Source organism: Ictidomys tridecemlineatus, chromosome 3, assembly GCF_052094955.1.
Source record: "Ictidomys tridecemlineatus isolate mIctTri1 chromosome 3, mIctTri1.hap1, whole genome shotgun sequence".
NCBI lineage: Eukaryota > Metazoa > Chordata > Mammalia > Rodentia > Sciuridae > Ictidomys > Ictidomys tridecemlineatus.
Genome location: NC_135479.1, coordinates 80,433,185 through 80,457,568, shown reverse-complemented (window position 1 = coordinate 80,457,568; position 24,384 = coordinate 80,433,185). Strand labels below are relative to the sequence as shown.

Genomic DNA, 24,384 nt, shown 5'->3' with positions numbered 1-24,384 from the left:
CATAAAAACCTTCCTAGGCCCTAAGGTAGCTCTGCAGTCTGGGCTTCTGTAGCTCTTGGTACTCAAAGTTCTCATCAGATTTATAATTATTTGTTTGATGTCTGTCCTCTTCACCCAGGGGGTCACTTGGATCCTGGCCCCCCACTCCTTACACACTGCCTGGCACAGAAGGGATGAAAAGAGGGAGGAGGAAATGAATAACACGATGATCAGCAGTGAGGCAGTAAACCAGAACACCTCCAGAAGAAGGCTTAGATGCTGATGTTATTAAGGCCATTTCTCCTCTTGCATTCTATAAATGTGTGGGCCTAATTAGGTCACAACTTTTATGGATCACCTACTTTTTTGAGCTTTATGCTGGGTCTACAGGGAAAATAAGGGTGACCAAGGATACATGAGAATTAGGTCTTGTCCCTGCCCCTCAAAGGAAAGGATCAGGCTAGGGGGAAACTGTATGCATTAAACATGAGGACCAACTAATGAAAACAATGACTCTACTCTGAGACTCCAGGGCCTGAGCAAATGGTCTGAGCAGAGGAATCTGATCATGAGGCTAACTCACATCCTCTGAGTGAAAGCACATCACAAGAGGTGACGTGCCTGCTCCACAGTCATACAGTTAATTTAAGTGACTGGATGAGAAAGAACCTAGGCCCCTTGCATCTCCTGTGGTGAAAGAAATGGAAGCCCTGGGGGTCTGAAGTGGGACTGGTGAGATGCAGGTTACAAAAACAGCCAAGGTTAAGATGCAGCTGCCTGATATGCAAAATTCAACCAGAAGGCAGGTTGCTTTCAATGCATGCAGAACAAGGGCCCTTCCAGAAAAATACCCCTCCAAGCAGAAACAGGCAGGTAGCTGTTGAATACACAGGCTGAGTAAAAACATGATGCCAAGTGAGCGTAAGTAAAGGAAGTGAGTAAGACAGACGGCTATGATGGATGAGTGTTAGTAGGTTCCTGTTCACCTAGATTCACATGTCGGAATCCTGACCGCCCCCACCCTACTTGATAGCATTAGGATGTCGATTTGAGGGAGGAGCGAGGTCATGAGGATGGAACCACTGAGATGAGTACTCTTATAAAAGGGACCCCAGCATGCTCTCTCCTGCTTTCTGTCATATGAGGATACAATAAGAAGTACCAGAGAAGGACCCTCACCAGAACCTGACCGTGCTGGCATCATGAGCTCAGCCGTGCAGTTTCCAGAATGGTTACAGATAAATAAGTTCCTTATTCAGCCACCCTGTCTTTGGTTATATTTTGTGGTAACACTGACACTCTCCAAAATCCAGGGCTCCCACTATGTGCCTTCCACAGCGCCGACAAGACAGAGAATGCAAAAGTAGCACAGGGCCATGGACCATGTCTAGAGTCTAACTGTGGATACAAAGATGCAGGATCCAGAGGGAAATTCCAACCTGGTACAAAGTCACCCTCCTGAGAAGCAGAGCTCAGGAACAGGCTGGCCCCAGGAAACCATGAAAAGGCCTTTGCGGTTGGCACTGATTAGTCACTGCTCCCAGGGGACAGCCCCCACATCCTGCCCTTGGGAAGAGGCCCGCAGGCACAAGTGAGTAGCCGCAGTACTCAGTGGCCTGCCTAGCAGCCCAACCGAATGGCTGCGGCAGAAAGTGCAGCGGATGGCAGCAGGATTCTGACAGCTGGGCAGCTAAAAGCCTCCCACACCCAGGGCTCCTACTATTTGCCTTTCACAGCACCTGTGTGCTGCAGCCTAAGAGGTGAACAGGGAAGAGCGACAGGGAGCCCTCTGCTTTCCTCTGGAGCTCTGAGGGGTGTCAGTCCCTCCTAGGCTGGGTCTTTTCCTAATTCCTGAGAGAACAGGGAGAGCCTCCATGAGGGCAGGAGGTTCAGGGATTTAGAAGCACAGGAGGGGCAGGACCTTCAGCCCTCCAGGGTCAGCACAACAGCTGCATGCGTCTCTCCTGCCATTCACTTTTCTGCTCCTGGTGCCTACACTTGGAAAAAAAAATTCAAAATCAATAGTTTAATAAAATCAGCATGCTCGCTTGCTTGCAAGAATGCATGACTTGCTCCAACTATAAATATTTCTAGTGAGGAAGGACACAGGGGTGAGGCTTGGGTTAATCCCTTCAGAAGGATTAACTAGTCACCTGTGCCATCCAGTCTCACAGTGTACCCTTACCACCCACCCCTCCCCTCTCTAAAAGGCCCAGAATCAAGCAGCCCTTCCATTACTCCATGGAGTAACAATGTTAGGGGGAAGGGGGATCCTGCTGCCTAGCTATTCAACAAAGTTAGACTAGATAAACTTTCTGATGTGACGCCAAAAATAAAACCATCTGCCTTAACTCCTCCTCAAAAGAAGGAACTGAGAAGAATATATACTACTAGATCCCTTCACACCCCAATATTCCTATGGCATTTTAAACAGTTTACTCAAACACCTGAGGGGAAAATAGCACCACAAAATTTAGATAACCACTAAGGGTTCAATTAATAATATGTGAAAACCACAGAGTGCAGAAGAAACCAAATAGTCATTCTCATGCCTTCTCATCAATAAACTCACAAGAGACCAAGTTCATCCAATGGGAACCACACATGTACACGAAACTACCAGCCCATGTTACTAACTAAAAACCAAAGATCGAACTAGGAAAAACATCACAAGTACTTAGGCTATTCTTGCTTTGAGGAAAAAACAATGTAAAAGCCTTAATTGGATACAGAATAAAATATGGAAAATAGAGAAAAAGAAAGAGAAAGGATAGGAGGTAGGCTGTGAGATTAAACCAAAATGTTCAGATCGCACAGGTGGCTCACATCATTGGAGCCGGAGGTTGAAAAATTTTTAAGTGCAATGAACAAAAGAAACACCAAGATGCTTTCATCTGGACAGTGAGAGATGAGCAGAGCCACCAGGAGAGCATCTCCATTGTCTGAGGACGCTGACGGGTTCACTCATGCTCAACATGTTATAATTGAGAATCAATGTGAAGTTTAAATAAACTCAAAGGGCTTACCCAGGCAGCCCTGTTCACGTCATGTTGCATTTTATTAAATGATGTGTAGAATAAAAGCCGGTTGTTTGGACCTTGGAAAACTTTATTTTAAAGTGATATTATCGTACAATAATGGCTATGACCACAGCACTTGATCTACATGATAAATCTCACCTTCCACAAGAAGAAACAACTGAGAAAATGAACCAGTGCCCAAGGCTGTATAGAGTAGCCGTGACATGCTGATGTAACCAGACACACTCGGATGCCATTAGAATCCCCGAACATAATTTTCACAAACACAAGAAGAGGGAAGAGAATGTACCTGTAGGAGCTTCCCGATAGTGTTTTGGGGCTGGGGTCTTATCAAAGAAAGATGTGGCTATAGGAGGTATGAAAGCAGTGGGTAGGGGATGGCTACTCAAGAGCTGTGATGGAAACCAGCTCTGAAATGCTCATCAGCAAGTACCTGTGCAGAGTGCTGGGCCTGACAGAAAAGAGGATGTGGGCAGGAGAGTACCCCAACTACCATGCTCCTAAGCATCCTAGAAAGTAGGTATTGCAATTCCTTTTTAACAATAGAAACACTGGGGCTGAGAGGTATTATGCATTTTTTCCAAGGTCACCTTGGGAAAAAAAAAACCTGATAAAGACAGGATGGAAATATAGATCTGTTTGGTAATAGTAATGCCAGGTCTATCTACCATGCCTAAGTGTATCTATTCAGTGACACATGGTCACTGAAAAGATTAAGAAAGGGGCATTTTATGCAAAGAGGACTGAATGGGACCAAGGACCAGTTTGGGTAAAGGATAAACTTGTACATAGGAAGCTGGAGTTTGCCTGAGGACAGCCTTTATGCCCACGCATCTGTCCTGCAGCCACCTGGGAGACACAGAACTCTGTAAATAAGACCTAAGAAAAGAGACAAAGAGAATTGAGGTTCACAGAAGGAAGGAAAAGATGAAGGGGCATATGGAGGCACTCCATAAGGAACTAAAAGTTAAAATCCAGTAGGACCATACTTATATGCAGTATGCGTTTCTCCAAGTAAAAACACTGTTTTCCAAGTTGAGCGTTTCTAAATAACATCCTACCATTTAATGCTTGGCAAATATTGCACTAATGTCAATAATTGAGATTTTTCAGAAGTGGTCCAATAAGTTCTTTTCAATGAAAAGGGGATGGCTCTTGATGGCCAGGGGAAGCGTGCTCCTGTCTGCCTTCGTCCCTGCCTGATGGGTACTAAGTATGCAATCATAGGAATGTGTCCCCTTGGAGGACATTATATCAACCACGGCTTCACCTCTTTGGAAGGCAATAGCCAAGATTCAGTGGGCTTGGGAGGGAAAGGTGGCCTCTCTCTGCAGCCCACAAGAAGAACAGGGCAGCTCAACAGGAGGGGTTTCAATGTTAGCCCTCTAGAATCTGCACCCAAAGTCCCTGTCTGCCTCAGAGCACATTTATCCCCCAGTAACCTAATAGGGAGTTAGTTGCCTGTGGCAGGACTCGATTCAAAGATTTAGGATGCCAAGCGCTCAGATATCTTTCAGAATCTCTTTACACTCAAGGGAGAACAGATGTCTTTACCGTTGCTGCAGAATTTTCATCAAGGGGCTGCAAATAAATTCCCGATTCAGTGAGAACTCACATAATTTTGTTTTATTTTTTCAAAAATAAATTGCATATGCACAAATTTGAGTTGCTTTATCTTTGGTTTATACTGTGTGATTAGTGCTTCCTTAAAATTTAAATGGAAGATTTTAATCTTCTGGCAACATGTGGTTATCTATATATAAATCTTCCTGTTCAGAAGAACATGGATATATGTTAAAATTAATTAGGCACAATTCTATATTTTCCCTTTACATTTAAAAAAACTCCATAGAGGGGACAGGGACCTTCACAGAGGCAGAAAGAGAAAATGGAGCAAATGATTCATCTCTGCTCTTTTCACTTCAGCAGTCAGCAGCTGGGAAAGACAGTTGATCCTCATCACCCTTCAATAACAAACTAGATTCTTCCCTCAACCAGTAGCTGAAGAAGCCCTGTTGAACTCCCTTTCCTTGGGACTATCTTTGAACAAAAGCTGTATCCCTTTAATGAAATACTGATTCTCTGTATGTGGTGCCACCATGATCCAGTTACTTAAGAAGTGCTAGAGACCTAAGTGAATTCAATGAAATGATGAGCTGTTTGTGCTGCCCTGGATCACACCACTTACAGCTGTGTAAGTCCAAATGGAGCTGGAACCATCCTTCCTACCCTGACACAGAATCATAAATAAAGACGGAGCCTTCTGCAATAGCAGAACGCATTCCCTTGTTGTCATTCAATCACTGGTGCAAATGAAGCTAATGCTCTACAGTCAGGGGTGGGAAAGTGAGCCCAAGATACTATAAAAGAATTATAAGTCCATTTTAATAAGGTAATAATCCCCCCCAAATATCAACATTAATATGCAATTTATTTTTAGAGTAATATCAAGTTATTTTTCTTTACCAACCCAGCTGTTGAATAACACTTGTCAAAGATGTCAAAACGTCTTTCAACATTTAGAGAGTCACCTAGCCATTATTCCTGCAGGATACATGTGTGGCTGAGAAGATCAAATTTGACAGATGCAAAAAAAAAATAATATATCTGTATGGAAAAATATAAGTCCCCATTTCCCAGTCATCTACCCCAGCAATTTCCCTACCATTTTGCACTGGAATATAACCAAACATCTCAAAGGAAAGAATGGATTCAGGCTTTTTCACAATTGCTACTACACATGTAGACTTTCAATTCTTTATGATACTCATAACCCATAAAAACGGTTTGTATTAATTCTAGGAGTTAAGAACCCAGAGCCTATAAACTAGACAGGTGATGCATGTTCTATCCATCTAGCATGCTCTCTCCACTGATCTCTTCTAGAGAAACCATCAGGACCACACTTCTTACTGAAGCAAAGTAGTCCTGGACCCACAGCTGTCTGGACCAGGAGAGAACATTAGCATCCCTAAGATTTCCAGGCACGAGGGCTTTTACCAGTAGAATGCTTCATTCTTTCTTCCAGAGTAGGTCCATTCATAGATGGTCAACTAGGCTATAGAGACAAAAAGGAGGAGCAGGAATAGAGCCAAAGTGGGAATGCTGAGCCATGTTAATGGTAAAGAAGTAAAATGTGGATCAATTAACAATAGGTAGTGCAGATACATCTTGGGGGTACAACAGATCATGAACAATTTTCTTGCTTCTGAGATAAGTCTTGTCTCCAGGAGGAATGGCCAGACTACTTTCTCATTGTAAGAGGCCCATGGTCTTTCATCTGACTCTAACAGCTATTCTTTTCTTCCCCAAACACACACACACACACACACACACACACACACACACACACACCAAATTCATCTCTCTAGGCAGCTTTACTCTCAAGCATAAGTATTTGGGAATGTGGAGGGACAACTTGGTTGATATAATTATTTTGTTAAGAGTAACATGAGCATTTAGAGATCAGGGATGCTAAACATCCTGTCTTGGACAGGAAACTTCAACAGTCTACCAAAATGCTAACCATACTCCTCCAACATTCAGGGCAAAAGTGGATAAGAAAAGTTACACTGAAGAGAAGAGGGCAGACAAAACACCTACAGCTAACATCATTTGGCGGTAAGAAACTAAAAGCTCTCCCACTAAGTTCAGGATGAAGGTAAGGATGTCTCTAACGCTGTTTATTTTCAACATTGTATAGGCAATGCTAACTAAAGTAGTAAGAAAAGAAAATTAAAAGTATAAAGATTGGGAGGAAATAAACTACCTTTGTTCACAAAAATGTCAATTGTCTATGTAGAAAATCTGAAAAAACTAACAAAAACAAACTAAAGAACAACAACCACCAAAAACTCTCCTGGAACTAGGTAAGTGATCCTAGCAAGGTTACAGGATACAAGGTTATATATAAAAGTCAATCGCATTCTTATATACCTGCAAAGAACAAGAAAATTTGAAATTAAAGACAGTGTATTGCTTTGGCTCTTCTGGGTCTTTAATCCTTCCATATGAATTTTAAGACTGGTTTTTTTCTAGTTCTATGAGGAATGTCATTGGTATGTTGATGGGGATCACACTGAATCTGGAAGTAATATGGTCATTTTGACAATATTAATGCTGCCTATCCAAGAACAGGGGAGGTGTGTCCATCTTCTGAGGTCTTTAATTTCTTTCTTCAATGTTCTATAACTTTCATCATAAAGATCTGTCACCTCTTTGATTATATTTATTCCCGAGTCTTATTAAAACATTTTTGAGGTCATTGTAAATGGGATTGTTTTCCTTATTTCTTTCCCAGTAGATTCATTACTGAAATGTAAAAAAGCTATTGATTTTGTTGATCTTGTATCTTGTGCCTTTGCTAAATTTGTTTATCAGCTCTAGAAGCCTTCTGGTAGAATTTGCTGGGTCTTCTCATTAGAGAATCATGTATTAGTCAGGTCTACATCTCTGTGATGAAAATGCCAAACAAGACTAACTTAGAGGAGGAAAAGTTGATGTTGGGCTCAAGGTTTCTGAGATTCAATCCACGATCAGCCAACTCCATCACTCTGGGCCTGAGGGGAGGCAGACCATCATGGTGGAAGGGTGGAAAAAGCAGAGGACATCTGCTGACCATGGTGGTCAGGAAGCAGAGAGAAAGGGAAAGGTGTCACAGGGAAGATGAACCCTTCCAAAGTATGCCCCCAGTGACCCTCTTCTTCTAGCCATGACCTACCTGTCCACAGTTACCACTCAGTAGTTCATTCAAACTAGATGGACTGATTAGGTTCTAGCTCTTATAATCCAATCATTTCGCCCCTGAATATTCCTACACTGATATAGGAGCTTTGTGAGGGACACCTCCTATCTAAATCATCATGGATCATGTCATCAGCAAACAGAGATAATATAATTTCTTCTTTTACTATTTGCTTCTCTTGCCTAATTGCTCTGGCTAATGTTTCAAGAACTATATTGAATAGGAGTGCTGAGAGTGGACATCCTTGTCTTATCCCTTATTTTAGAGGAAATGCTTTGTTTTTCTTCATTATGATGTTGGCTTTCAGTTTGTCATATATATGACCTTTACATATATATGTAAGTAAGCTTCTTCTATTTCTAGTTTCTTCAGTGTTTTCAACATGAATGGGTACTGCATTTTATCAAAGGCTTTTTCTGCATATATTGAGATGAACTTGTGGGGGATTTTTTTCTGCTTAATTCTGTTTATGTAATGAATTATATTTGTTGATTTGTGTATGTTGAGCGATCCTTGCATCCTTGGAATTAAACCCACTGGATCATGGTGTATTATCTTCTCAGAATGTGTTTTTGAATGTAGATTTCTAATACTTTATTAAGGATTTTTGCATCTACATTCATGAGGGATATCAGTCTATAATTTGCTTACCTTAATGTACCTTTATCCTTTATGTGGTTTTAGGATCAGCTCTTATAACCTGGGTCTTTAATCCTTCCATATGAATTTTAGAACCATTTTTTCTACTTCTATGAGGAATTTTAAGAGTGTTCCCTCCCTCTATATTTCATTGAATAATCTGAGAAGGTTTGGTACTAGTTCTTCTTTAAAGGTCTGGTAGAACTCACCTGAGAATTCATCTGGTCCCATGCTTTTCTTTGTTGAAAGACTTTTAATTACTGCTTTAATATCATTGTTTGATATTGGCTGGTTTATATTTTTTTATATCCTTTTGGTTCAATTTGGCTAGGTCATATGTTTCTAGAAATCTGTCAGTATCTTCTGCAATTTCTGACTTATTGGAATATAGATTTGCAAGAAATTTTCCTAATGATTTTCTGTATTTCAGAAATGTCCGATGATATCTTCTTTTTCATCTCTAATTTTGTTGATTTGGGTCTTCTCTTTGTTTTGGTTAGTTTGAATAAGGGTTTATCAATTGTGCTTATCTTTTCAAAGGATCTTCTCTTTGCTACATTGATCCTTTGTGTTTTTCAGTTTTCCATTTCATTAATTTAGGCTCTGACCTTAATTATTTCCTCTCTTATACTGGTTTTGGAATTAGTCCTTACTTTTCTAGGGCTTGAGATGGAACATTAGATTGTTTACTTGTGGTTTTGTTTTGTTTTTTAAATGTTGGGATTCAATGCCATCAACTTTCTTCTTAGAATTGCCTTCATAGCATCCCAGGGATTTTGATATGTTGCATCTCTGTTCTCATTTGTTTCCAAGAACTTTTTGATTTCTCCCCTGACTTCTTCTATGACCATTCCTCATTCGAAAGCATATTGTTCATTCTCCATGTGTTAAAATAAACACAGTATAATTTATGTTAGTACCCCCAGTAATCAAATATACAGGTATATATCTTAAAGTACATAAGTGTATGAGGAAAACTAAAATAAAAGAAAAATATAAAAGAAAAAAAAATAAAAGAACAACTAGATAAATGGAGAGATATCCCATGTTTGTGGACTGGAAGACCTAATAATATGTCAGTTCTTCCTAACTTGGTCTACAGAGTCAATACAATTCCAATAAAAATCCCAGTAGGTTATTTTTTGGCTATCAACAAACTGATCCAAATATTTACATGGAGAAACAAAAGAACTGGAATAGCCAACACAATATTGAAGAAGAAAAGCTGGAGGACTGAGATTACATGACTTTAAGACTTACTGTAAAGTTATAATAATCAATAGAGTATGGTATTAAAGAATGAACAGACACATAAATCAATGAAACAGAATAAAGAGCCCAGAAATAGACCCATATAAACATGAGCAGCTAATCTTTGATAAAGGAGTGACATCAATACAATAGAGCAAAAAGTCTTTTCAGCAAATGGTGGCAGTACAACCAGACATCCATATGCAAAAAAGAAAAAAAATAGATACAGACCTAATGCCCTTCAAAACTGAATATGAAACACAGACTTAAATGCAAAACATAAAACTATGTGTAGAAGATAGGAGAAAATCTAAAAGACTTTGGGTAAGGCAATGACTTTTTGGACACAAAACCAAAGGCACAATCCATAAGAGAAATAATTGATAATCTGGACCTCATTAAAATTTAAAATTTTGCCCTCTGAAAGGCAATGGTAAGAGAATGAGAAGCCAACCTACAGACTGCAAGAAAATACTTGCAAAAGACATATCTGAAAAAAGATTGATACACACAATATACAAAGAGCTCTTAAAACTCAACAATAAGATAAACACCATGATATTTTAAAATAAGCCAAAGATCTTAATAGACACCTTACCAAAAAAGACACCCCAAGGGCTAATATGCACATGAAAAGATGCTCCATATCATGTTATCAGGGAAATGGAAATTTAAGCAATAATGAAATACCACTCAGACCTATTAGAATGGCCAATATCCACAACAGTGACAATTCCAAATGCTGCAACAACAGAAATTCATTCACTGTTGGTGGGAATGCAAAATGGTACAGCCACTTTTGAAGAGAGTTTGGCTTACAAAACAAAATATACTCTTACCACATGATTCTCCCATGTGGTAATGCTCCTTGGAATTCACCCACAGGAGGTGAAAACTTATGTCCACAAAAACCTGTACATGGATATTTAGAACAACTATATTCATAACTGACAAAACTTGGAAGCAACCAAGATATCCTCAGCAGGTGAGTATAAAAATAAACCAATGTTCTTTGGTACTAAAAAGCTATCAAACCATGAAAAGACATGGAGGACATTTAAATGCATATTACTAAAAGAAAGAGCCAATCTGAAAAGACTACATACTATACAGTTTCAACTATATCACTTCTGGAAAAAGCCAAAGCAGGAAAATAATAAATATCAAGAGTTTCCAGGGGGTTGGTGGGGTGAAGTGGGGAAGGGAGATGTGAATGGGAACACAGTATTTTTAGGGCACAATGGTGCACATCTGTAATCCTAACAACTTGGGAGGCTGAGGCAAGACGATCACCAGTCTCAGCAGCCTCTTTAACTTAGTGAGGCTCTAAGCAACTTAGTGAGACCCTGTCTCAAAATAAAAATTAAAAAGGGATGGGGGTGTAGCTCAATGGTGAAATGCCCCGGAGTTCAATCCCCAGTACCAAAAAAATAAAATAAAATATAAAATAAAATGTTACCATAATAGTGTATACACATCATTATACATTGACCCACACCCAAAGAATACACAATCCCAAGAGTGAATTATAATGTAAACTATGGTCTTTGGGTGATGGCGATGTGCCAATATAGGCTCATCAGTTGTTACAAATGTGCCATCCCGGTAGGAGATACTGATAACAGGGAGACTACACATGTGTAGAAGCAGATCATAGAGGAAATTCTTGTACCTTTCTCTTTATTTTGCTTAAACTTAAAACTGGGTCAAAAAAAAAAATGAAGTCTTTTTAAAAATAAAGGGAGCCAGAGGTACAGTGCATACCTGTAGTCCCAGCTACTCAGGAAGCCCAGGCAGGAGGATTGCCTGGGGGGGGGGGGAGAAAGAGAGAGAGGGAGGGAGAGGGAGAGAGAGAGAGACAATAAAATGTAGCTCATCAGAAGTACCAGTTAAGACCATCCAAGAATCAATGCCAATTCCCACCCCACTCTAACAATAATATTCATGGCACACAAACTCCTTCTCCTTCCCTCTACCATGCAAAACAGTTTGGGGCTTAGTTAGCTTTGAATTACGTATTTTTAAAAGTGTGTCTTATTTCCATATCTTTCCAATTGTTCTAATAAGGACACTTTCTGAGCAATACTGGTAATATCAGTAGATAATATCAACTTAAAAATTCTTCCATGTTGCTAAAGGGCTTAATTAGTAAATGTCTGCTGTAATGTGTCTGTTGGAAAATCTGCTTTAGTGACTAATTCTTCAGGGGATAACTCCTCAGAGGTTGAGCTTGTGAATTAATACTCTCTTATGAAACACTTTTTTGAGCCAAGTTGGGGCTTAGAAGAGGGAGAGGTGAAAATTCTCTTGTCACCTCTTCCAGACTCTTTGCAAAGCTCTAAGCAATATCAAGAGAGACATTCTGTACAAACAAGCCTCACCACTGAGGGTCAGGACGCGGAGAGACCAAATGGAAAGAGACAGCTCAGCAGCCTTGGATTAAAGGGCAAATATTTTAGAGTCAGTGTACTCGATTATGTCAGACAGACAGACAGACCCAGGGCACTTTTTGTAGCAGATGGATACTGTAGCAAGGTAAAAAGTTCAGCACGGTATACTTACAGACTGAAAGTCTTCCCAGGAAGGAAACATTTGGTTTTGAAAGAATTGTTTTAATGGAGTTGAGAGGTCTTGTAATAACTATCACTACAAATGTGGGTTTCCAGCAAAATAGGAATCTTTATAAATTGAAGCAGTGCTAGCCAACAGAACTCTCATGATGAACATGCTCTACATTTGCACTGTCCAAGATGGTAGCCACTAACCACATGTGGCTGCAGAGCAATGTGAAATGTGGCTAGTGCAAATGAAGAACTGAATTTTAACTTGAATCAGTTTTAACAAAAGAGCCACATGTGGGTAGCAGCTACTGTGCTGTATAATTATAGGAAAGGACTTAGAACATGATTTGGGTTATCACAAGAAAATTTCATGTACATTCTTACCACTTGGAAAAATACTTTATGAGTTTCTTCACTATACACACACACACACACACACACACACACACACACACACACACTTTGTAGGTTGTTACTACACCAGAAACCACCAGACAGAGCAGTGCTTCTCAAATTTTAGCATCCATCAGAATTCCCTGGGTGTCCTGTTAAACACCCATTACAAGGCCCACTCCTAGAGATTCTGATTTGTTAGGTCTGTACATTTCTAATAGGTACCCAGGTAACTCTAATGTTACTGGTCCAGGGACCACAATTTGAGTGGCTCTAAAAAAAAAAAAAAAAAAGCCCCTTTCAACATCAAACATCAGCCTACTCCTACCAAAGTAAAGCTTCTTTCACTTGTCACATGTTTTCCACGTAGAAGTGCTTCTTTCATCTAGGCACGTAGAATCCTTCTCAAGCATTCTTAAAGTTTTGCTTAACATACAGGATTATAAGTGCATGGCAGACGGCAAATAACTCCTTACAATGACTTCTCTGCATATTAGATCCAGAGTAGAGTGCGGTTGGTATAAATTTTGTGAACAAGTCTAATAACCACAGGGACCAGAAACTTCGTAAGGGGGAATTCAAATATGCGAGGACAGTTTACATCAAATCCCTATACTGGCCCTATCTTGAGAGGTCAAAATCACAGCTTCCTTCACCATTTCAACACATAGCACTGGAAACATAAAAAAAAAAAAAAAAAAAAAAAAAAAACACATGCTGTATTTAAAAATTTTATTAATCCCTCCAAGGTCAGATATTAAAGACAATAACCCTTTTCCATATCCCGCCCCCCTGCAAAAAAAAAAAAAAAGAAGGAATAGAAATATAAAGGTTCTGTAATAAAAGCAAATCTCTCCAGTCTCTGGTCTTTATTACATTACTTGCAAAAAAAAATAATTGGTCTGGGACAGCAGTCATTTGGGAAAATATCTTTCTTCTGGAGGTTATGTCTTTCTGTCCTTTGGCCTAATTATACATGAGTCACTTTAACAGTAAGAGATCACCTGACTGCCAAATGCAATTTCCTTGACTGCTCTTCTAAACAACCTCCTTTCTGCCTCACCCACCCTTCCTTTCTTTGCAAAGGGAAGCCTTCCTCCAGAACAGACTGCTGCAATGATCTAGAAGGTGACACTTTCAAGGAAATTTAGAAATCCAGCACTGTTCATCATTTCCCCCACGACTAACCCAGCCCTCTTGAAACTCTCCCAGTTCCTGTCATTACCATCAGAAGGATCAGGAGTGACTCCTGGGGTCCTAAAAATCTGGGGGGGAAAGTTGTTAAGCATTTACAAAGCCCCCGGGTCGTCAGTCAGTCACACAGTACTATGTGTATTACTTCCCGGGGCTGCCAAGGTATTCAGGTGTTTGTAGGTACAGACAGGGAAACAGAAGCAAAAGAAAGTTCAACGTTTAGAACACAGTCCCAGAGAAACTCGGAGCGAGATTAATCCCTGTATTCTTCAGCTGTGGTTCTCAATCAGGACAGTTTAGCTCCCCAGGAAACATTCTGCCATGTTTGGAGATGTTTTAGAGGGTCATAACAGTTGGGGGAGTCACCAGCATTTCGTGGTTAGCGGCTAAACCTCCTACAATGACACAGGACAGCTGGCACTAGAACTGCCCGTTTCAAAACATCCATACCACAAAGGCTGGAAAACTCTGGTGCCCCGGCATCTCCCGCAGACTTTCTTTGGCCCCTCATCAATGGTTTAATATGGCTTCCTCTACAATGTGATCCTTGTCCAGCATTTCCATAGAAACATGCCAGTCAAGTGCTCTCTCTTTTAAAATAGGAGATATATGTGAGCCAACGAGGGAGGCTAGCAAAGCCTGGCTTCAGGCTCATGAGAAAACCTAGCAAAGGCCAGTTCCTCTTGAGAGCACCCTCCAGACCCCTGCTGAGGTCTGCATCCGGCCTCTCACCTGGACTCCCGGCCTCTCACCTGGACTCCCGCCTGGCTGGCATGCTTAGCAGCTGCCTCTCCCTCCCTGTTTTGCTTATCTCCAATCGTGCACCTCACTTGAGAGCAGTAATGATGTACGTTTATGGGAATCTCCAGAGATCTGCAGCCCTTAATTGTCTATTTTGTTCAGTAAATTGTACTCATTACTGAGCCACATGAGGTACCTAAGTACATCAGCCTTTCTGGGTGCCCTCTGTTGGAGCTTGGGTAATGGAACATTATCTAGCAAGGCCTCTGCAGTATTGAATCCAGCTGCTTAAAACAATCCTCTACCTGGTTTTTCAGCTGATACTCCTTTTTTTTGTAACTTCCAGTCCCTCTTTATTATCCATCCTTAGGTCAGCTTAGATTAGCATTAATCATAATTTTCTTTTCAATTAGTTTGGTTTGAGTTTAAGCTCTAGAAGTTGGAGAGCTCAGTGTGACAGTGGTGTCTTTTCAACCCTTCCTTCCTGGATTTCCACCTGGGCTCTGAAAAGGCACACTCAACAGTGGAAGCTTCTGATGGTCTTGAAAATCTTCAGCGTAAACAATTACTCAGAGTCAGCTTTGGGTATGATGTGGCCACATGCACCCGGGGCTACAAGCAGATGGAGAATGAATGGGCATGTGGCTTCCGGTGACACTGGATGAAATAAAGCGGAACAGACTGAACCATGTGCTTTGTTAGTGCTAATATGCTCCAGACCAGGAAGCTATTTCCTCAGTGGAGGAAAAAAAAAAATGATCAGCAAAGGAAAAGTTAAGCAGAGTGATCCATGGAGAAAGAGGAGAGTGGGCAAGAGAAATCTGAGAGAGCAGAGCTAACAATATGATATAGCTTCAAGGATAGTACCCCACAGGGAGGCCCAGTAACCCTTCCCATAGAAATCACCTCCCATATGAACTCACTAAAAATTCCTGTGCTGAGACATTTCCACGCACAGAATCCACAGCATCACCTGGAACACAGTTTTCTCTTTATAACTGCTGATTTGCATGGTGTCTGTGAGTCAAATCAATAAAGCCTTTCATAGGCAGGGCGTCCCACTTTGCTGACTCCAGAAGCCTGATGAGACAAGAGCCCCTGTGACTTGGCAAAGCCAGAGAAATGATGGCAAGGAGAGCCGCTGTTGCCTTACCCTGGAGTAGAGGGTGTGGAAGCCTCCAAACGCGCTTACATCCTCAAGACCCATCGGCTCTGCTGTTCGCCACTCGCTCACTTCTGCATGTTGGTCCACGACCAGCGGATCACCAACTGCCAAGTAAAAAAAATGCATGACTGCGTCAGTCCAAGTGCCACAGGAAAGCAGGGAGCTGAAAATCCAAACCTTGGTCCTTGTGTTTCAACAAAAGAAAACTGGAAGTCAAATACCACAAGTTATGCAAGAGAATTGAGAATAGGTGAAAGTAAAGTAAAAGCAAAGTGAGGCTTAGGCAGAAAGCACTCTCAAGAGAGACAGTGGGCCGTCACTGAGCAGAGAACAACAATGCAGACAACGCTACCTCCAAATTTATTACTGTTTACTGTTTGCTGTTTGCCAGGAGATTGGGGACCATCTTCTGTGGACCCTATCAAGAATTAGTCCCATTAATCCTTTTATTTTGAGGTATTTTCCCATTAACTCCTTTGCTCCTGTTTATTTTCTACAATTAACTACCACCGTTTGCTTTCTCCTCTACTTTGGAAGTAGTTTAAAGAAGACCCTAAAGTAATGTAAAGAACACTTGTGACCATGCCGTGCATTTCACTGCTCATTGCTAGCTGCTACCTAACACAAGGACCCACCACTTCAAGTCTCAAGCCACTGTCTGAGTGAGTTTGTTAGAGTAGGCCAAGTGCTTAACACACAGACCCAAACCTCTATTAATGGTTTGGGCACAATCAAAGTTCAGTTTTGGTTCCTGTATGCATACAGGATGGGTGGAGGTCAATTAGTGGGGTGGCATGATACAGTGATCCAGGTACACAGGCTGAAGCAGGTCTGCATCCTTAAAACATAAGTTCCAAGAGGTTCTTTCCATTCTAGCCAGCTAGGAATGGGAAAGGGAATTTGCATCTGTGTGTGGTCTCCGCTTCCTGCTTAAAGTGGTTTACAGCACTTTTTTCCACTTCCACACACATTCTATTGGTTGGTTAAAATACAATCATACAGCCACACCTAATCCCATGGGTTGAGCAACTAGCAATCTTTACCATACAAAGCTGATTCCAGCCCAGTCAAGAAGACAACTTAAGGGTTAGAGCAGGGAGTTCTGGGTAAGACATGAGCACACTAACTTTGACTTAAGTTCCTTAACTCTAGGTCTCAGTTTCCTCATGTGTAAAATACCCTGCCTCCCTCACAGGGTCATGGGAAGATTCAAAATGAAATCAAGCAGCTCTTCTCAGACTTTCATGTGTGTGCAAACAGTCTAGGCATTTTGATAAAATACAGATTCTGATTTGGTGATGTCAATTTCATGGGTGAGGCCTGATCTACTGCATTTCTAATAAGTTCCCAAATGATGTCAACACTGCCGTCCTCTGTCTACACTTTGAATAGAAAAGAGATGCAGGATTAGAGAATATTTTCATAAATTTTATACACAAAGTGACTTGCAGATATAAAGAATTCTTGCAGTGACAATCACCTGAATAGATTGTAAATGAGTTCCTGGCTTAGCCAGCATTTTAAAGATGCATTCAGACTAGAATTTCATAGAGTCATAAAATTTTCAAACAGGAAAAAAATTTAAGTAGTCACTGCTCTCTTTCCTTTTGGTCAGACAAGGAAACTCAGAGAAGTCAGTGTTGGCCCCTGCTCCAATTTCAAAATCACTTAGCAGTGTGCCAGGACTAGAATACAGAAATTGGTCTTTTCTCTTTATTACATGAACTTAATCAATAACCTCCTAAAGAATACGTAATGTTCAATTATCCAGCTAAAGAAAGAACAAATATTACTCTGGCCTATGCTCCAAAAAAAAATCCCAGAAGGTGGCATTCACCTGCAAGGATCACCACAGGTCTCAGTGCCGGCAAAGTGTCACAGGGCACAAATCAAGAGATTTTCAAGAAAACATCCTTTGCGATGCAATGATCCTCTGCCAAAATTAATTTCTCATGTATCCAAAATGGGAGTGGAACACAAAATAACTTCTGCATTCCTTCTGGAAAAACACATTTTTTTTAACTTTCAAAATATACAACTCTGAGTCAGTTCTAGTTGGTGACAGTTAGTAAAAAGAGAGAATTAGGGATTGCAAATAGTAAAGGGAAATAAAATAATGGGCTAAAGAGGATCACTGGTTTCCATGTTACACCATAGGTACAAATAAAGGAATGAAAGGAATTTTTGTTTACTCCTTGCCATGTAAATTATTCTGCATCTTTAAGATCTTGGTGGGTCCTAGGAACTTATAATAGAACATGAGATGTAGTACCTCACTAGTGAGAGTCAAAATTCCAAGTCATAAATCAGAAAGGCAATGAATATGTGGAAATAAAATTAACTGTGGGAGATGGGAGCTCCTTGGTATGCACATCATCACCAATAAAACAAGTGAACTTGAAAGTGTTTGAGGGAAATTAGGAGAGTACCTATTAAGCAAGGAATGACGAATGAAAATGGAAATCAATACTTGGATATCCATTATTAACTTCAAATGGGGTAAAATGCTATTCTTAGCATCTTCTTATGGTGACCAATTTCAAACATTTTAATGAAGGTAAAATGTTCCTAAAATCTTCCACATGTTTATTCCTAGACTCCACCCCAACACTATTTCGCCATAATGTCCTTGTTCCACAACTGAGAGGTCTTCCATCTTGGCAATTTCCAGAGTCTACTCTAGACTCTAGACTCCTTACCTTATTTTTGTGTGGTAGACCCTTTTGCTAGACTGTTGAAGCCCAAGGATTCCCTTCTCAGAATAACTGTTAGACTGCAGGTAAGATAAAGTGCACAAAATATTTACTAATTAAGTGAATTCTATGTAAATGCTCTCCTGTCCACACAGATTTGGGGAGTAAATGAACCCAATTTAAGAATATCTGATTGGGGGAGGACTATTCTAGAATGATGGAAGTTTTTTTCTTACAGGAAAGAATATGCAGAAAAGTTTTAAAACTCATTGATACACAGCTAAATACTGCTCAGGGTCAGTAAGTGAAGAAAAGAAAGAGTTGCAAAGAAAAGCCTGACCTTCGATTTCTGCCTATACTAAAGCTATTCATGCTGGGGCTTTAAAATCCTGTATCAAGAAATTCTTCAAAGGACTTTCTTGACCCATTCCTGCAACACAGCATTTTCTGTGTCCTGATATTACAGGACACAGGTGAAGGAAGGTGACATTGGAGAAGACAAGACTGTAGTGAGTCCTGTATTTGGGTCCTAATCCCCCCAACCGATTCTTTGCTACAAACCAACTTCTGAGGTCAACTCATGCACCTCTGAGTTGAAACTCCCCGTCTAAAAAAAAATGAGCAGGTTAAGTTAGACCATCTTCAACATTTTCTCCAACTCTGACCTGTCAAGATTCTGACACTGCACCACCATTTCTCTGGGAAGAAACAATTAATAAGATTTCTTTTTACCCTAGGTCCAAATTAGGAATAAAGCTTCTCTATAAGAAATTTCCAGAGGATTCAGAAATGTCTTCTGAGAATCACCTAACCATAACTTTAAACCTAGAAGGGACAAGGTAGCAGGTGACTGGGGTAAGGGCACTCAGAGGCAACATGGTGTAGCACAGGCAGGGTCAGAGCTGAGGTCCTTGGTCGCACTGTGCCCTCTTTATCACTGGGAAAAACACCTACCTCCTTCAAATATCATGTCTAAAAAATCCATCTCAAAGAACAAGCATAATTATTTCAAAATGGGGAAGGAAGATACATATGTGAACCCTCACTAATAAGGTTAATAAAACCAAAGTTCAAGTTTTGGGTGGTTAATACCATCTTGAAAGATCAGCTTTAGTTAAGAAAAATCTAAAAGAAACTTGTTAGAAATTTTCAAGTTTAAAAGAAACTTGAAATAACTTTGACCTAGCTTCTGTGGCCAGCCCTGAAGTCTAGTAATTACTCCACAGCAGTTTTAATAATACATTCAGTGCTATCTTCAGAATATGTAATTATTGGCTTGTTGGTCAAGTTTAGAAATCATATGACTATTTCCACAGTCCCATCCATTGTAGAGATTAACTTTACATGAAATAAATACAAATAATGAAACTGTTGGAAATTTTGATCAAATCATTACCTAAATATGTTTCATTAACCAACAATACACATGCAGAATGCTTTTAAACTTATGCTTTGATGCTTAATTGTCTATTTACCCTCTGCCTTCTGCCCTCAGAAACACATGGAAAGTAATCACAACAAGGCACATTACTCTCTATCTCATATAATGAGCTATGGCTTTCAGAACCATTTTCTTTGATACAGGCATGGTGGCACACACCTTCCAGCACTGAAGAGGCTGAGGCAGGAGGTTCCCAAGTTGGAGGCTAGCCTCAGCAATGTAACAAGACTTTGCTTCAAAATAAAAAATAAAAAGGACTAGGGATGTAGATGATTGAACAGTGCCCTGGTTCAATCCCCAGCACACAGGCACAACTATTTTCTTTGAGATTCTCTTTGAAAGCTTGCAGAGTCTTTCAAAATCCAGATTAGAGACTCCATCCACACTGCTGGTTTGACCACTCCATAGCCCAGCTTCTCCAGGAATTCCCAGAGGCAGCAGTGCCATCTACTGGTAGGGAGGGTACAACTTGTTTTCTGAAGCCTGTGCTTAACATGAAGGGAGGACGGAAAGAACAGCAGTAGAGATTTGTCTTTGTGAGGCTTTTTTTTCTAGAGCACATTGCAAGAAAAACTGATGCTTACAGCCCGAGGGAGACACCTAACCTCCACAGGACCCTCCGTAATATGAACCACAGGTCCTCTGGAAGCCATATGAAGCCCAGCCAGGATAACTAATACCGAGGCAGCTCTGTCTGGAAATGCCCTCTCAAGGCTCCAAAGGCAAGCGGCAGAGCCTCACTGAACTCAACATTTCCAGCCTCTCTTTCCCCCAGTGCTTCCCTATCAGATGATCTCACCCCAGTGCCCCCACCTGTGGCCGCTTTTTCCAGCTTAATCTTACAGCCTGCACCCTAAGGACGGCGCTCAGAGCTTTTCAACATGAAGGCTCTTATATTTACACAATGTGACACAGATCCTCCTCAAAGGACATTAGTGCCTAGGCATGCAGGTGGGACTTTAATCTCTCTCATTAGCTCTTCATCCTCCCTGTCCCTGACCCAGAGCGCAGAAAGGAAATAAATTCATTGTTCCCTTGAAAGTAACACTAGTGGACTTTTATTGAATCAGAGAATAAAACCTTGTTCCTATAGGTCACTGAGGTATATTGCTTCCCTTGAGTTGAACTAAACCTGCCAATCTTCCTGTTGCCCTGGCATAACCCAATGAGTGTTTCTCAACCATTGGAAACCCTGCCACTGTTTAAACAAACATCATAATCCCTTTGTGTAGTTTATATACAAAAAAATACATTTTTCTCTAAAAACAAAAGTGCATGGCTTTCTTAAACTATGCCACCTACTTCACCCTTTAAATTCTCTTCCCTACATACCATCTTAAAAAAAAGAAAAAGAAAAAGACTGACAAAGTTCTTAAATACTTCCACCAATCTGCTTTGTGTTCCAATCCATCAGGTGACAATCTGTATTTCACTTTACAAGGGTCATTTGTGAAGTACCATTGAGCTTCACAGCAATTTCTGTTCTTTCACATTCCTTCATCTCAGAAAACCACCAAAATATGACTTGCTGTAGTTGATAAACCTGAAGCTGATATCCCTAACAAATTGAAGTGTCACTTCCTCAAAAAAAGATTTTTTAACTCACTTAGTAAATTGAATTTTCAGCAAAGGAAGACATTTCACAAGTATGGGGTGTGTCTTAGATGTCTGAATATCACATTGTTTCCTAAAGAAACACAACTCTGTAGGAAGGATAGAGTACCAAAGGGCTTTGAAGTGGTATCAGGATGACTCTGAGAAGTCTGGTGAAGATTCTTGTTCCATCTCATACCAGAGTAAGTCCTGATGGTTGAACCATTTCTTACTAGATAATTGCCAGGTATATCCAACCAAATACTTAACCAGTAGAACATGGAAGGGACTTTGTATGTTTCACTATAAGATATACCATATGCCCTTACTATTGCCAGTCTGGGGAGATGGAGTAGAAGTCGGGGATACCTTGCAGAGTTTAACCAGCTCCTAAACTCCTAGACACACCCTCACCCTTTTAAAGTGTGATTTAAAGTATGACTTAAGGGCTGGAGTTGGGGCTCAGTGGTTGAGTTCTTGGCTAGCATAAGTGAGACACTGGGTTTCATCCTCAGCACATAAAAATGAAATAAAGATATTGTGTATCCACCTACATCTAAAACGTAAATATATTAAAATTTTAAAAAGTATGACTTAAGGGAGATATTCCCCCCTCCCTCACCACAACTCTTCTGGCAGCCAAATGGTTTAAACATACACTTTTCAAAGAATTAACGAGGTCTGAGTAGGTTCAATTTAGACCTTGCCTTCCCTCTCCCTATAGCCCATTAACATGCTGAAAATAAGTAGTCACTTGGGCAGCACTAGAAATTTACAGAAAATTACGCCCCCCCCTCACACACCCCCTTCTTATATTCTTAAAGAAGAATCTCAGTGCGATGGTCTGGTCTGCAGTTCACTGCAGGCATTTCCCTCCTCACCATTTACCAGCCATCAGTTACGCTCTATCTGTAATTCTTTTTTTGTAGCCTCTCCTTGAGACCGGCTCCATCAGTGCCCAACTGCTTTTAATTTATTATTTTTTTCTTTCTTTCTTTTCTTTTTTCTTTTTCTCGTTTCTTTTTAGGCTCTTAACAAATGTCTGGATTTCTTCAGCAGGCTCAAGGCGATCATTTCGGTGAAACTCTGGGCTGAGAGCTGGCGTTCCAGGTCCAGCGGGCAGCCTTCTCGGAGCAGCACCCCGGGTTCCGTGCACCCACGATGCCCCCACCCGTGCCAAGACTGGCGGCTCTCCTTCGCACAGCTGCGCTAGGAATTCGGCTTCGCTCGCAGCCGCCACCGGATTAGTTCGAGTCCCAGGGGCTCGGCCAAAGTGACAGTACATTTTTTTTTCCCTACTGTTCTCCCATGTGACAGGTCCCACGGCACGAAAGCCACCTTCTGTTTAGCCCAAGTCCGGCGCCCGTGACGCCCCCGCCCCGCCACCCGCACCCTTTACCTGGGGAGGGGACCGATGCCAGCATCCCTCCGGGCGGGAAACAAAGGCGCAGGCGAGAATGCCAGGTGGGCAACCCCCTCGGGCAGAACCCGCAGCGCCGTGGGGAGGATGGGGAGGTGCATCAAAGGGTAGGAAAAGGGAAACCGAGGCAACGACCGAAGCGGCTGAGCTGGGACTGCATCCTCCCCACAGCCGGGCTCCTGGGGCAGGCGGACCCCAGACCTCCCCTGCCCCGCCCAGCTCTGCCCACCCCCGGTTTGCGGGAGTGGGCATGGGAGAGACTGGGGGACTGGCCGCTGGCTCTGCTTACCTCCGGAGAAGCGCTCCGGCTCCCTCCGACGGCTCGGGAGAAAGCCCCGCCGCTCGCGCACGCGCACTCGCGCTCTCGCGCCTTCGCCCCTCTGGCCCCCGCGCGCTCCCCTCCGACCGGGCTCTAGCCCGCCCCGGCCCTGTCCGTCAGCGTCCGCGAGAGCCAATCCGGTCGCCTGGAAGGCCCAGCGCCGGTCACGTGTCCAAACCAGCCAATCACCAAATTGCCCTCGGCAGCGCCCGCTCCGATGTCCCTCGGGGTTCGGTTGCTACCGCGCTGAGCCGGTGCGAGGCTGGCACAAAGGGCTGAGTCTCTGTTTTCCAGGCTGAGTGGTGCTCGCTTGATCCATTACTGAGTCAGGTGATTTCTCAAATTCTAATTTAAGTAAGAATCACCCTAAGAATCTTGTTAAAATGTGGATTCTGATCCCAAAAGTCTGGGGTGGGGACTCTTTGAGAGTCTGCCTTTTTAACAAGTCTCCAGGTGGTGATGACGCTGCTCCTGGTCCGAGGACCACAATTTTAGGATCATCCGTCAGAAAATGATGGTGATAGCCCCTCCACATGCTATTTGAAAGTTTCATGATCTTTTTGGTCCTTCCTCCAGTGGAAAAGTATTCCAGTGACTGACAAAAACATGGGATGTCCTGACGACATCTATAGTTTGGTCATGGCTGAGGGAAGGTGTGTTTAATTTCCACATGACCCACCCATAGGCTGTGGAGGAGCAACTTGTGCCAACTTAATGATTGGAGTGTGGAAACCACAAGCAGAGACAGAATGCTCATCTAAAGGCCACTAGGTCTTCGCTCCAATGATCAGCAATGGGTGTCTGTGAGAGACTCTGGGACAGAGAGCAGAGAAGCCAATGCAAGTGGACCCTGCTTCCTAGAAACATACAGTCTGTCATAGAACTACATAGGCAAGCTCAAAGATGACTACAGGAGAAACATGGAAGCAGCTAAGAGGCACCTTGGACAATTCAAGCATAAACAGAGGGGTTATAAGATAGCCTACTTGGGTATCTTAAAAATTGTCCACTCTTCCGTCCCTAATTTCAAGTCCGGAAGCCCAGTGCCTCTGACCATCTCTCAAACTTGACCTAAACCTCAGTGTTTTCAGACTAACCAGCTAGATCCATTTGGTATGGAGCATAACCAAGCTCTTATTACCTAACAGTGTCCCAGCAAGGTTCAAGAGTTTTAAGTGCTAAATTCTTCAATACCTTCCTCCACCAGCTC

General features: G+C 41.7%; 1 protein-coding gene across 5 annotated transcripts in view; it reads right to left on the bottom strand.

Annotated features, from left to right (window-relative positions):
* The window catches only part of Tmem108 (transmembrane protein 108), a 297,680-nt gene extending 274,388 nt beyond the window's left edge, over window positions 1-23,292 (bottom strand). For 4 of the 5 annotated variants that reach the window (XM_021727548.3, XM_021727550.3, XM_021727549.3 and 1 more), the window contains exons 1-2: window positions 23,145-23,292; window positions 15,697-15,812 (exon numbers count right to left, since the gene is read on the bottom strand). The gene's annotated coding sequence lies outside the window, so the exon portion shown is untranslated. Of the gene's footprint in view, window positions 1-15,696; window positions 15,813-22,834; window positions 22,853-23,144 lie in introns of those variants that run through there. The other variant, XM_040269811.2, reaches the window with a different exon arrangement.
* Between the last annotated feature and the right edge of the window lie 1,092 nt (window positions 23,293-24,384).